This window comes from Ptychodera flava, chromosome 7 (genome assembly GCF_041260155.1).
Source record: "Ptychodera flava strain L36383 chromosome 7, AS_Pfla_20210202, whole genome shotgun sequence".
NCBI lineage: Eukaryota > Metazoa > Hemichordata > Enteropneusta > Ptychoderidae > Ptychodera > Ptychodera flava.
Window position 1 is genome coordinate 1,947,713 of NC_091934.1, and position 15,588 is coordinate 1,963,300.

At 42.0% G+C, this 15,588-nt stretch overlaps 1 protein-coding gene across 2 annotated transcripts in view; it reads left to right on the top strand.

The window, feature by feature from the left end:
- Positions 1–15,588, top strand: part of LOC139136549 (urease accessory protein UreG-like) — an 80,064-nt gene that overhangs the window by 12,334 nt on the left and 52,142 nt on the right. The gene's annotated exons all lie outside the window — the stretch shown is intronic.

Here is a 15,588-nt window from a genome sequence, read left to right on the forward strand (position 1 = left end):
ACTTTCAAGCTGTTGTAATTGACACGCATGTACTGTATTGGTCAGTAAATAGGTTACTATGATTCAGAATTATTTTTATTTTAATTAAAAGGTCATAATGTGAAACAAAAAATAGTGAAAATATCAAAAGTTACAGCTACTGTGGCTTTAAGTCAATATGTACATGTTAGCATTTATTACATTTATTCCTGTCAGTAGTCATTGCTTAAGGTAGCGTGTCAGGTTTGTTGAGTACTTTTGTCAAAAAGAGTTGAGGGACAAATTTTAAAAAGTGCGTTTGTCTTAGTTATATGTGAAAGTATACACCTACAGACTTTGTCAGTTTAAACACTAAAGTTTGAACCGTCACTCACCACAGATAATCGGAATTGTGTAGACGTCAAAGTGTCTTTGTTTTTCTATACCATTTTTTGAAGTCAAGTGATCAGTGTACCAAAAAAGCAGCTTTCAGGTGACACTTAGGTGAAATTCACATTTTATTGCCAAAATTTAGTCCGAAAATAGGTCTTTGCATGAGGGAACCCACAGGCTGCCTTAATTATCACTTTATCCCTGTATAATTGTTGGAGTCATTATATGATCTTTGATATGTGTTTTATCAATGTTGACTATAATTGCACTCAATGCAATGTTACACATAATTAAATTGACTGAAATGAATTATTTACATTCAGTTTCTGTAGCTGTATAATGTTGACATTTATGCAGACGCCTTCAATGACCATGTTTTGACCATCACCCTGTTCTGACAATCACTGACCAGGTTTTGGCAATCAACAATATCCAAACAAGACCACTGGTCGGTGACCATGTTCTGACCGTCATTTTGACCAGTGTCCTGACCATCAGTGACCATGTTCTGACCATCATTGACCATGTTCTGGCCACCATTGACCATGTTCTGGCCATCATTGACCATGTTCTGACCATCATTACCCATTGCTCTGGCCATCATTGACCATGTTCTGACCACCATCATTGCCTCCTCTTGTGACCATGTTTTGACCATGATACGACAACGATTTCTTTTGACCATATTCTGACTGTGATGTGACTATCATAATGCTGACCACCACTGACCATGTTCTGACAATGGTGTCAATTTAACAAACGTGTTCATTTCATGGTCGATCATGGTCAACTTGATAGTCAAAACATGGTCGAACATGGTCAATGACCATGGTTTGACAATGGTCAAACCATAGTCGACCATGTTCTGACCGTCATCCTTAAAGCAGGGTTAGACGACAGTATGTCAAGAAGTTCCTGTGTAAATTGAACATGAGATTTTTCATCATTGGGAGCATAAATATTTAGGAGCAGGAAGTTTCTGCCATCAATTGTTACATCTAGCAGAATGTACCTTCCATGCTCGGATGTTAGTGTTTTGTTCACAGTATGATTACAGTTGCGTAAAATAGTCATGACACCTCTACTATTGTGTGTCCCGTGAGAATAAAAGCAGTCGCCCGAAGCCTGGGATGACCAAAATTTCTCATTATCTGACGTGCTGTGTGTTTCCTGAAGGAAAACAATATTTGGCTTCTTATGTTTTAACCATGTTAACACCTTCTTTCTTTTTTTAAATTCCCTGAGACCTCTCACGTTAAGTGATAAGAATTTCAATTTCTGCATGTTTGATGAAATTGGAATATTTTAAAAGCACACTTACTTCCATTCTGTTGGTTGTTACCTTTTTGGGGATAGAATAGTAAAAAACAAGGATAAGAAAAGGACTTAAGGAGAAAAGACAATTCCTTCTAAATCTAATAAAAAAAGTTCTGGCAAAAGTTAAAGATAGTTGTTGTCGCATGACTTGAGTGAAGATGATGTGGCAGTGTAGCTCTCCAATCTGCTGGTCGAATGTTCATGCAGTCGCATGGGTGGTCTGAGGCGCGGTTCTTAAACCACATCGAGTGTTGGTGGGGGTCCTGAGTACTTGACTCCGTCGATGTACAGCATTCCATTCCGGAAGATTGGTTTCTTTCCGTCCTTGTAAGCTTGCGCCATGATCTTGTGGTACAGGCGTTTTTTCTTGTAATCTGCGGGGAGCAGGTCTTGTTTGATGTAGATTTCTGTTCCGACTAGGGCTTGCTTGGCTTTGCGTAATATCTGTTGACTTTTCGCCAGTAGAGTGAATTTCACAATGATAGGTCGTGACCGATTGTTGGTGATGCTCCCTCTTACTGGGGCTCGGAAGGCTTTTTCTATTCCATGATCACTTACTTTGAACTTGTCCGTTAGCAATTGTCGGGCCACCTCCATTGGCTTTTCGTTTCTTTCTTCCTTTACACCGTAGAAGCGGAGGGAGCATTCTCTTAGTCGACGTTGTGCTCGAGTACTTTCCTCCTGAGTGTTTTTTAAGTTTTCTGTGAGTTGACAGACTTTCTGTTCGAGGGAGGCGATCCTGGTTTCATTGTCGTCGGCTTTGGTAACCGCATATTCACTCGATTTCTCGAAGTCGTTTTGCCTCTCCTCGAGTTTTGTTACTCGATCTTCGACATCTGATAATACCAAGAGTTTGGTTTTGATCGTGGTGACATCTGTTTGCAAAGTTTCCAGTCTGTTGTAGAGCATTTCCATGGTGATTTTATCTGGAGAAGGTTCTTCCCCGTCGCTGGCCTCATGTTCATGAGGGGTGTCGTTTTGGCCGTCGCTTTGGTCTGAAGCAGGTCCAGTGAACGCTGTGATGCTTTTTTGCTTCTTTTTCTTGCCTTGCGGTGGTTGGATTCTCGGCATTTTCGGTCTGCGGGGTGACTGGGTATTCACGGAGGTGATGATTGAGTATTGGTACTCAGACTTTCTCAGATGAGCTGAAAACTTTGGCAGATTTGGAGAGCTGAAGGTTTAACGCACTTGCCTAGTTGTACATGGTCCCCCTGACAACAATACTTCGTACTTAACACTGAATCTCATTAACGATCAAACTGACGTTCTGAATATGTACACTTTGCTCTTACATATGGCACATTCTGAGTAATGACACACAGAATTTTGAGGGTTTTTTTATAGCAGTCATGGTGAATGTTCTGGTTACGATGGAGATAACATTTTGGATTCTACCCGAAGCCAACAGGAAAACACCAGACGATAAAAACAGTGTACATTTAGCCATAGACACTACAGAAAACTCTTGCTAGGTATTGACATCTTAAGTTTACATTCCCTACCATAAAAATCTCGATAACAACAAACATTTACAAGTTAGACAAGTCTACACTTCCCCAGTCCTGGGAAACGAAAATCTGACCTTTATTTCATCTGTCACGCAAAATTTGACAGAAATCAGGGTATACAAAAAATGACTACTCCATCAGAGCTAAAATACACGACCTATAACATTTTGGTACTGTTTTAGCCAAAAGAAACACCAAAGTTCGGATATGCTACACATGTCTACCGGTACACCCGTAAAGTACTAGGAAATACATTTTTAGCTCACATTTGGTATTATGTGAGATAATCGTATAAGCTGAATCAGTTCATTTGCATGCCATTTGCATGTCTGTATGTATGCACGTATGTATGTATGTATGTATGTATGTATGTATGTATGTATGTATGTATGTATGTATGTATGTATGTATGTCCGTCCACGTCAAAAACAGCTAAACCGCAGCACCTACTGTCTTAGTATTTGGTGTACAGGTGCACCTAGGGGTGGAGATGTGAATTTGTTCAAATGAACATGTCAGTGCCAAAAATATGCAAATGAGGGGAAAAAAGGAAAAACCCTGCAAATTGCTAAAACTCTGTAACCGTTGGTCAGATTGGGTTGAAACTTGGTGTACAGGTTCCTTTAGGCATTCTAAAGTAGGTGTTACAAATTTGGGATGAAATTTGCATGTTTCTATTTTTGGGGTAATTTTTTCAGTTTTTAGTCAAAAAATGTTTTTCTCTGAAACCACCCATCTGATTGCTTTGAAAGTTGGTATACATGTTCCTCAGGATGACCTCAGTCAAGTGTATACAAATTGAATTTAAATTTTAATATATTTGTAATTTTGGGGCAATTTTCCAAATTTTTGGTCAAAACTTTTTTTTATTGAAAAATGACTAATCTGATAGCTTTCATATTTAATATACAGGTTCCTAAGGTTGATCAAAATCAGTTTAATGAATATCGTGAAGATATCTTGAATTTTGTATTTTTGCTGAATTTTTTGGTTACTTTTCTCATTTTAAGTAAAATTTCTTCTTCTCTGAAACCACTAGCCCAATTGCTCTCAAATTTGGATTGGATGTTTGCAAGGGTGTTACCCTTCTAATTGTTGAACTTATGACAGAATTGGAAATATTACTGTTTTGGGGCAATTTTTGTCATTTTTGGTCAAAAAATCTTAAAAGATATATTCTTTTTAGAGCCCCTGGACAGACAGCTTTTATATTTGGTGTACAGATGTCCAGAGATGACAATAGTTAGATCATGTGGAAATTGTCCTGAAATATACAAATTTGTAGTTTTAAGACAATTTTGTTATTTTTGGTCAAGAAAACTTGTTCTCAAAATTACTTGTCTGATAGCTTTGTAATTTGGTACAAAAGTCCCGAGGGATGTTATGAGATAAATTTTCTGCTCAAAGTGTTGGGAAACCCCCAAATTTTTATATTTTAGGTAATTTTCTTTTGTGACCTTAAATGACCTACACCAACCCAGGATATGTTGTGAGAGAGTTTTGAAGGCTGTGAACATAATTTTGTCATATTTAATATCAATTTGTAGTAAAATTTGATCCAGAAAACAAAGCTGAGGTAAATTTTTTCATTGCGAACCAATTTTTGCAACTTTTGCATGTAAGACACGCAAGAACTGATGAGAAATTTGGATCCAGGATAATTCCAGATGTCGTAATCCCCCCACAGTGGAAGGCATTTCACTATCTGTAACTGATTTAAGTGCTGTTTACATTTGAATGATAGCACTTATAGCATTAATTAAACAAGGTTGTAAATACATTTCCTGCCATGCCAGCTGGTCTTATGTAAGGGGTGGAACATTTGATATTCAGGAGGGGGTAGGGGATAGAAGATTGATGAGGTAGCGTTACCTTTTACCAGATCCCTTGTACATTTTTTCCCACTCTTTATTTTTTCCCCACTCTCCCACCTTTTCTTTTTGTCAAGCTTCTCTGGCTAATTTTTTTGTTGACATTGGCTTATGTATGTAGGATCTGCTTGTCCCATTGCTATAGAAGTTGATATGCATGTTCCTACAGATGACCTCCAGTACCTAAGTTGCAGACCTTATTTGCTTTTGCCATTCTTGTTTTTCTGGTTTAAATATTTCTTGAATTTACCAATTCAAACCGAATAAGAGCACACTGTCCTTGACGGTATTTTTAACACTGACTTTTGCTATGAGGCAAAACTTTGCGATAAATCAGGACTCTACAACTTTTGGTGGAGTCAGAAGCGGTAAGGTATACTTGCATTTACACAAAGCTGAACGCTGTCCTCGCAAATTTGGCCATTCACAGCTTTTTAACAACATTTCAGTAGTTAACATACATACTTTACCGAATCATGGAGCACTCCTCGCACAGAAAATATTCCGACGGTTAAAAAACTGCAAAAACGAGGGAAAATTCAGAGATACACGGACGATTGCAGAATGTAAACAACTCTGTGATGTCAACTGCTGTCAAGTCTGGAACTGCAGTGATATGTGTTTCGGATTTCTATTCGAAACTTTGTCACTTTACAGCAACATACTGACTCCCTGGCAGACTTATAGTTGCATCCAATCTCACTACCAATATGTAAAAAGTACTTTAAAACCATTTTGATGAATTCTTCTCCAAATATTTGTAACTCTTTCTTTTCTAAAAATGGACTTGCAGGTAATCGGAAAAAACTTGTAATCCGAAAACATTATTACTGTATACCCGCATGCACATGTCTATGAACCGGACGTTGTGCAGTCAATCGGGTCCAGCTTCATTCCGTTCCCGACCCATTAACACCTCTTAATTATTCCAAGTAGGATCCCGTAGACCCTTTGTTCTCTATCGCAGTTGCCTGTCCCGTTTTTAGCGACGAAGTTACGTAACTGAGGAAGCTTATGGAGTTGGGAGAGGCGAAATTGACGTCATTTCCGTCAACAACTTCCGTAAAACTATTTTGTCACACCACGTGATCAGTGTTATACCTCCATGGCACACCATTCACGTTGCACACTCACTATCAGCGAAAATACCAGATCGTGTTGAATTGACATTATAATTGAACTTAGAGCGTACGTGTTAGCGTATTGGCTTACATGAAAATGCGATAGACAATGATGCATTTACGTTAGAACGTCCATGCTCGATCATATTGATTATGTTCTGTCAGTGTAAATTACGAGATTGATGGATGTTGACGGACATCATACGTGCATTTGGTCCTGACATGCATGTCGTGTCGATCTCCTTTTTTGCTCACTGTACAGGGGAGAATGAATTACGTGCCTCATGGGTTTCAAATATGTCAAAAAATACGAAGTTTTGAGTGGATTTACGATTTCGTTTGTAAAATTATGAGCGAAAATTTCAGCTTCCCATTTCAACGGCGCAACCGTGCAAGAAACCTCAGTCTCCTACTACCTCCATGATCACATGTTGTACCACATGAACATGAAAGGCGTGTGGAAATTTGCGTAGTGTTTTTTCTCATTTAATTTGGCAAATTATCAGCAAAAACCTCAATAATTCAAGGTAACCCTTTCTTCTCAGTCGCTTCCTGGAGTTTCAAAGCCATACCAACGAAAATGAGTGAAAAATTTCGATGCAAAAATCGTGCATCGGCGAGAGTGATATGCGTAAGCTTAAAGAGACTGAGAGTATTCATTGAGAAATAGCCCATGATTCGAGCTTGGTTTTCCTGTTTTTTAGCTACTATAGACTATAGTCTATAGAAGCTATTGGGATGGGTATCCGTCCGGCGTCCGTCGTCAGTCTGTATGTATGTATGTATGTATGTCCGTTTGTGAGGCGTCCGTCCACTCAAATATCTTGAGAACCGCAGTACTTACTGATTTGATATTTGTTGTGTAGATGAAAAATATGATTTTGAGAAACTATTTTTTCAATTTTTTGATATTGTTGAAAATAGGCAAATTAATGCCAAAAAAGGCATTTTTGGTAAAAACTCTTCTTCTTCATAACCGCTGGTCAGACAGCTTTGTTATTTGGTATACAGGTCCCTTGGGATAACCCAACTTAGATTTGTTCAAATTGTGATGAAATATGCAAATGTGTATTTTTAAGGAATTTTTTGTCATTTTTGGTCAAAATTTGACTTACATTGTATGTAATTCTTGTACTGTATAAACCCTATCAATTCACCCAGAAAAAAATAATTAATATGATTTTAAATAATTGAATCAATTAGGAAATCATCAAAGCCAAAATAATTTTACTGTAGAATTATCAGAAAGCTAAACTTTTTTTGACAGTTCATAGTGAAATGCTTACCATCTTGGAGGATTAAAACATGTAAAGGCAACTTTCCTGAATCCCAACTTTGACTTATTCTGAACCGTCATTTATTGTGCCCTGTATGTTATCTAAAAGTAATTGCTCGTAATAGTTTGTCATGATAGGGTGGTCAAATAAATAGAGACAGAGAAAGTTCTAATTTCCATGTATGGTTGACTTGGTAAGGATAAAACAAAATTACTCTTTGAGGAAAAAAATTGAGTGGTCAATTAAGAGAGTGGTCAAAGTGATAGGGTTTTTATGGTAAAGCTGGGCTGTAAGATTCCTCATGTGCTATTTATAGCAATTATGCAATCTGTGTAAACAGTGCAATGAAAGCGTTACATGATTCCTTATAATGCTTTCGATGACCTTGAACTTCTTAAGTTTCAAACATTTGTCTCTTCAGTGTGCTTTCTCTGAGTACGTACAGTCTCAACTTATTCAACAGAACTTACTTACAATGTTGATTTGAAAGTTAAAATGTGCTTGGTTAATAGGATGAAAATACTGATAAAAGATAACCAGTTTAAGATTCTTTATATCCACCTTCTTCATCAATACATGTGTCACAAAAGGTTATTCTCTACATTACACAGCAGAGCTCTGTCAACTGTTGAGTCGCTTGTTTTTTCAAAACCGCTGGTCAGACAGCTTTAATATTTGGTTTACAAATCCCTAGGATGACATTAGTGAGATAATTTCATACAGTCAGGAAATACTTAATTTTATTTCCATGTCTATAGTAGCTTCAGGGACTTTGGCCCTATGTTTGTTTGAATTTTGGCCAAATAGTCACTTTTTAGCGATTTTTGAAATTTTTGAAGCATTCAAAAATATTAAAATGACTTTTCATTAACAAATGAAACAAAAAAGTAAGAAATTCAATTATTTATCTACAAAATAAAAATATTTTGGCAGGCTGAATCATGCAGCTAAAAAGTGAACAATCAATGTTTTGGACGAGTACATACGTGTGTGTGATTTTTCGCGGGGATTCCCCGACCGTCATTGCTGTGGCGCTCGAATATGCAGTCAGTTTCTGTGAAACGGGATGAAATTTTCTTTCAGGCGAGTCGTTTCTAGTTACTCTTGAGAAAAGTTACTTATTTATCAGTTGTTGTTTTAGGCTGCGTTCACAAATAACGATTAGGGGGGGGGGGCTGGAGGAATCTCGATTGAAATCTTATTTTTTTTCAGATCCCCCCCTAAGTACCCTAAAAAATTTTCAAATGCCCCCCCTCTATATGGTCAAAATTTTTCAAGTCCCCCCCCCCCTCGTAACTATCACAGGCCCGCATATTTGTAAAGGATGTAAGCGCAGAAAAAATAAACATGTATTGCGCCGTACTGCTAACAGGTGTTCAACACTACCTGTATTAGCACTTTGTATAGTCATATTCCAAAGGCAAGTTCTTTAAATGCATCAGTGAATTTTTTAGATTTATTGGTCTAAAAGCCAACTTGCTCCTGTTGAGGAGCACACAAAATGCAATCATGAGAGAGTAGGAAAATTGTGAATTCTGGCTAATTGCCGTATTGCACAGTGACCTACCAAAAAATTGTTTCAAAACTACAAGACCTATATGAATTAGATGCCACTCAAAATTGACAATACCGGAAGGTTAACATATTCCATCAAATAAATGTTTTAATCTCTGAAATTTTGGGTGTGACAATTGCAAATTCGGTTAAAAAATAAATAATTCCATTTGGTCATATATTTTTTCTTTTAGTCTTTACTATTTAAAGTTTTACTTCTGTATCACTTTATAATAAGAGTGTGAAAATTTAGAAAATCAAGGAAGGTGACCCCATCTTTTTTCTTTAACCCTTTTCCTGCCGAGCGCCCCTGTCCGTTATCCTGCCAAGTCGGTCAAAACCGGCCCCCTTTTCCGTGTCTACAGAAGATTGGCTCTCCTGCACGCTTTCCTGCCAGGCATTTGGCGGGAAAATACCACATTTTCGGGGTACGATTACCGACCATATACGTGTTGACTTCAAAAATTTTTGCATGCCCGTATAGAGGGGTAACCACTGATGAGGTTGTGTCGTGAAAATAAAGAGGTCTTGGGCGTTGTTTGCCCCGGGGACGTGCACTTTTATGCCCTTTTCTAGCTTACTTTTGCAGAAGTAAAGCTCGTTCGCCGTCATGCACGTCCACACCGGGGAAACATCACCTCGCTCGGAGTTAGTAGAAGACCCAGGGGTTAGTGCTATGGGTGCGGCAGCACCCTCAAACCTGTCTTGTTCCCCCTGGGTTGTGTCACTTGGCCACGTACTTTGAACGACTTGGAAGAGTCGCACAGTGCAGTCTGCTTTGACGTAGTGTCAACGACATAGCTTCGCCATTGAAGGAAAGCGTGTACGTAGTTTGGCTAGTTCAGTGCACACTTAGCTCGTTAGTGTTACCGTTTCCTAACAGGTTAGTTGTGCAGTTGTTACTAAGGTGCAGTTTTGTACCACCTTAGCTCTGGACAGTGCACTGCTCTATGCACTAACCCAAACGACAGATGGTTGGTACAACGTCTACGTCGCACGAGCACAGCCTCCGTTGGGCTGTGCCCCTCCCACGTGATACAACGCACGTTCATCCATTACTATAGTATCCTTACGGATCTGCCAAAACGAAAGTGGGGGTAAAAACAAAACAAACGAAAATATGCGATCATAGATAGTATTTTATTCGGGAATAATTTACATTATGCCGAACAATAAATCTCGGAGTCTGTCTTGACGTCCGAGTGCATGGTCCGTGTTTCAAAAATTACAATCGGGGTGGCAGATCCGTGTTACAAAAATTACAATCGGGGAATTGTACAAATAATCCGTGTAAACAAAACAAACGAAAATATGCGATCATAGATAGTATTTTATTCGGGAATAATTTACATTATGCCGAACAATAAATCTCAGAGTCTGTCTCGACGTCCTAGTGCATGTCCGTGTTACAAAGATTACAATCGGGGGGATTGTACAAAATATCCGTGTTTCAATTTACAATCAGCGGGATCGTAAAGCACAAACAAACGGCACAACCGTGCTCAAAATGTGATCATGGTCCGTGTTAAGAATACAGTCAAGCCACTGTGAGGCGAAGCTATCCCCTGTCCGTTATTTACGTCGGGTTCTCTTGCTGATGGGTGTCGTCGGGGCTGTGTGAGTAGAGGTCTGCACGCCAACGCTCCTCTTAATTACCTCATAGCATCATGCGATGATGAAAAGCCGCAAAACACTCGCCCTCATGAAGATGAACCCCGCACAGACTACATCCTTTCGATGTCTCAGACAGTCGTCCGCTGGCAGTGGTCTTACCCTCTCTGCTGCATACTTTACAGCATTTCTGCCGCCCCTCCAAACGGCTGACAATGTGCATCGGCTGATTTTGTGGATTTATGTAGGAGGCACGAGAAACGGTGGCCTCGACCTCTCTCACACTGGGCTGCGATCGCCCACAATAACCGCCAATGAGCTGTTTCCCGACACGCAGATGAAACATCTTATGGGTCAGCTTACTATCAGGGTGTACATGCTTGAAGCATATATATGCATTTACCAGGGCAACATCAATCAGGTAACATGCCAGATATGTCCACCATCTGTGATTCTTGCGCCCAGTGTGAAAGTACTTGCGCTTCTGGTTGGCTCGGTCGACACCTCCCATGTACCGGCGATAATTATACAGCGACAGAGGCACTTGTCGCTGCTCGTCTCCCTCCCCCACTGGCACGCACTCCAAGGGTGGATAGACCGTATTCAAGATCAGCACCTGAGTGTTACTATCCTGATAAGCAGTGATGTTAAGACGAGAGTCCGTTCTGGTCGTGGCTTTCATATCCCCAACAGACAGAGGAAGGCGCTTCCTCTTACCCGGCGGAATTAATTGAGGGGGCATGGTGCGACGATTACGGCGGTTTAAGCTCCCCACCATGTAGATGCCGGGCTCCCTCAGCTCTCTAGCCGGAACGACCCGGCTCAACAAGCTATCACAAAATAGGCAGTGGTTATATCCACAAAATGGCTGGACCAGCTCCATCGTAATTCTTTTCACCACACCTCGCTCCTGCCGTCTCCCATCAGTCCGATCCAGAAATTTAACACCTTGGTACGGTGCAAAGTTAGCGATGTATGCAGTGCTAGAGTCGCATAGCTGCCATATCTTAAAACCGTCTCGGTCAGGCTTATGCGGTAATCTCTGCTTAAATTTAGAACGGCCCTTAAATCGCACCATGCCCTCGTCGATGGAGATCTCTCTACCCATCTTATAATTATTTACGCACCTGTCAACTATGGGCTCCATCCATGGATTGATTTTATAAAGGGGATCCTCCTGACACCAACGTCGGCGGCGTGCCTCATCGGGATCACGACGTGGATCGTTCTCTTGGTCTGCCAGATGAAATATCGCACATAAGCTGCTGAAAGCGACTGCGGGTAATCACAGTAGAAATACCCTGGTTTCTCAGAAATGGATCGCTAGACCAATAATCCTCCACTGATGATTTATGGTCGATACCCATACAGACTAAGATGCCAATGAACGCCTACACCTCTCGGTAGTCAGCGTTACGCCAGTATTTATCGATCTTTCTAGTGGAATTTGGCGTATTTATTAGTCTCGTCCTTGGCCAATCTGATCAGTGTAGCTGGAATAAACTTAAAAAAGTAATCGATCTCACGGGAGTGGCTCGGCAAGGTGAAGGTCGGTCCTCTTTCATGGGCAAAATCGGTCTCCTCAAATATATTAGCATCGGTAGTTTCTGACATACGCCAGACAGGAGGGGTGTCGTCCTCCGCCAAACAGCAGCAACGTCATCATCGTCGTGAGAGCTTGCCTCACCTACATACTGCCTGTCATAAAAGTCATCGTCCTCTGCCGCATCCTCGTCAACCTCCGAGTCGGACTCAGCGGTGATATCACCGTCGTCTGGGCGTCTGGGTCTGAACTCGCCCGTAGCGGCATCAAGGATCATATCTGGCTCAAAATCAGGTGGGCTGTCCTGATAACGAACCCTCCGCACTATCTTTTTTGGCGGGGACATCGCAGCACACGAAACTATGGCAGGAGCGGGCTGGGCAGCCTCTGCTGATGACGAGGACTCAACCTCTTTCGCACTGGGCACAGGAACCTCTCCTGACGCAGGATGAGGGCTCATTGTGACCGCAACAGGTGGTGTCTCTCCCGGAGCAGCCGGGGGAGAACCAATGGCATCAGCCGTCTCGTTACTAACTGTCTCACTAGCAGCAGCAGACGTAGTCTCTGCAGATGTAGTCTCTCCCACCAGAGCAGATGTAGTCTCTGCAGGTGAAGTAGTCTCTCCCGGAGCAGCCGGGTGAGAACCACTGGCAACCGGTGACCCATCATCATCCTCATCGGCAAAACGATCAGTCTTACGTTTACGCTTACCACTGGGTTTTTCAGCCGGAGATAGCTTCGCCTTACGGGAGCGTTTCTTGCCCGACTTCTTAGAACGTTTACTAGGGACATCACAACAATCGCTACCACTACCGCCCGGAGACTCTGCATCTTTGAGCTTCAGTCGTCTGCTCGCCTTCAGAAAACTTTTGCGGTCCGTCAAGCTCATGTCTGGAACAGTGTCGACAGACTAGCAGGTCCCACCCTTTTAAAGCCACAGGGAAACAAAGCCCTGGACATGATTGGACGCAGGGGTGTTTATATATGCAGCCACCTGTTATTATAATGGACCTACGGCAATCAGTCCACCAACCGGCGCTGACATTCCTACCCGTCATGTAAATTGCCTGTCCGTACCATTTGATATGCTAATAATACTCATTTGCAATGCAAATCCCTCGAGCACTTAGCATAACATAGTCAATGTCATTAGCATCTCAACTTGACATTCCGTCCAGCTGGGTACGTGGCATGCGCACCTGCCACCCAAGGACGTTGGCCCAAGCCCATGTTTAGTACGGGTGGGAAACCCGTATCTTTAACCTCATGTCCCTTCTAAGTACGCCTGCGCAGGGCGTATTGTCATCCAAGTCGGTGACAAGCCAACCCGACAGATCGCCCATTAAGCAGTAATGGACTGGTCGTCTCGTTCTTGTACGGCAACGAACAGTGCTTCAGCGGCTTGTTTAGGTCATAACCGTCGCCTGCCGAGCGGCTTACCCAACTAAGGCGGTCAAAGATGAAGGATGCCAAAATTGTCAACAGCTGTCTCGGCCTCGTCCGTTGGGCAAACATGGCTCCTTCAAATAACGTGGCCAGCACGTCTACGTCATCAGCGGTGATGACGACCCGTCATTGACGCCCGAGTGCGTAAAACTCGGAATATACCGACAGGTACCTCTACCTGAGTCGGTCATACTACGGTATAAACCAAACACAGGTCTGCCAACTCCCGTTAGACTCGGCCGTTAGCCGAACTTCACAGGGACAACATAGGCGTAACAAGTCGGTGAACAACGGTTCACGAACCTAACCGCAGCCGCCAAGTCGGTGAACAATGGTATCAAATTTGAGGCCATGTTCGTGAATGGCAAGGCTGAGGCGGTGTGTTTCGTTGCACGGCTTGAACGTCTAGAGCCAAGTGCAGCTGACAACGTCCGACATCTGAGTGGGTAGTCTTTTCGAGAAGGTAACAAGTCGGTTAAAAGCGGTGGTTACCCTTCACAAATGTCGCTCAAGTCCGTTCGGATCAGTTCCATGTCAGGGACTAATCAAGCCGAGTCCGTCAAATCCGTCCGCACTTCCCGTCAATCAGGACTAAGTCCGTGATTTTCGTCTCGCACCATTGGCAAAAATTGCACCGCCAGCTGAGGCGGTCTTAGGCGGTTGCCTTACAGATTAGCGTTGCCGAGACGGTCAATTTCGGCCGCAATCTATGTAGTGCCTCAGAGCCAAGTTAGCCCAAACTCCGCTAGGATACGTCACCGTGCTAACCTGCCAAGTACGCTACTCGTCCCCCCAAAAAAACCAGTCCCCCAACGGGGTAGGGGACTGGCTGGGTAGCTTCTGCACCTTTCCCTGTCGTTGGACTCCCTGTGAACCCATTTCGAGAGCAAACGCCGTTCCTCGCCCAAAACCTGTCCTCGAACGACCCCTAGCGTGAGCAAGGGTTTGCTACACGTAGTTCCGTCGACTAGGCAGGAAAGGGGGTACCAAAAAGTAGCCCGATTTCCACCGCCTTGGCAGGATAACGGCCGTGGCTGCTCAGATTCTAGCTACACCGAATTTCAAGCGGATTTTCACCGACTTGGCAGGAAAAGGGTTAATGTTTGATTATTCTCATATGCCAGAATTCAAACATTTCTATGTTTTCTTCTATGTGTTGCTCTCTGGCCTGATCTTGTGTACAAGTGAGTTTCACTGTCATGAGTGTTATTTGACCAAAACTCTTCTTCAACTACCATGTACATCAGAGTCAGAGCTGTCTCTGTCACTGTTCAGGTATGCAGTGACAGTGACACTGCAGTAGCAGGGTAGTATCTGATAGTGACACTACCCGTAGGCAGTAGCTGTATTAACTTTGATAATTTTAGCAATATTTTTGTTCAGTTTTACAACTGCGCTCTTGTTCTACTCCCTACAGCATGCTGCATTGTCCAGTATTCAGCTTGCTATCCCAGCCTATGTATGTGTACCATGCATTTGTATCACTGACAACTGACTGTCAGTCTGGACTCCAGTTAAATTATCACCAAATACATATTTATATTTATATGTACAGGCTTTGTCGACAAACTAAATATTGTGTGTTTGAGCATGCTGTAGGGAGATAGCAAGAAACTGTAGTTGTTATATTGCATAGAAATATTGCAGAAATCATTAACAGTTGCAGCTTCTGCCCTGTTACGAGGCTCAAGTTTGTTTTTTACGACAAATCACACGTTTAGATTTTTTCAAGATAAAAGTCATGAAATGTGACGAAATGGTTCTAGATTTTGTTAAATTATTAGTACTTTGTGCCCTGTGGGCACAAGGTACTAATGTGATGGCGCGGCCCAATACGGCCAATATAGTGGGCCATATGCTGTGGACGCAGGTATCTCAGAAACGCTTCAGTAACTTTTTCTGAAATTTGGTCTGGTGGTCACTTGGGCATGTATCTCAAACGGTCTTTTTTCTTTTTTTGATTGAATCATTTTAAAGTCACTTTTTTAG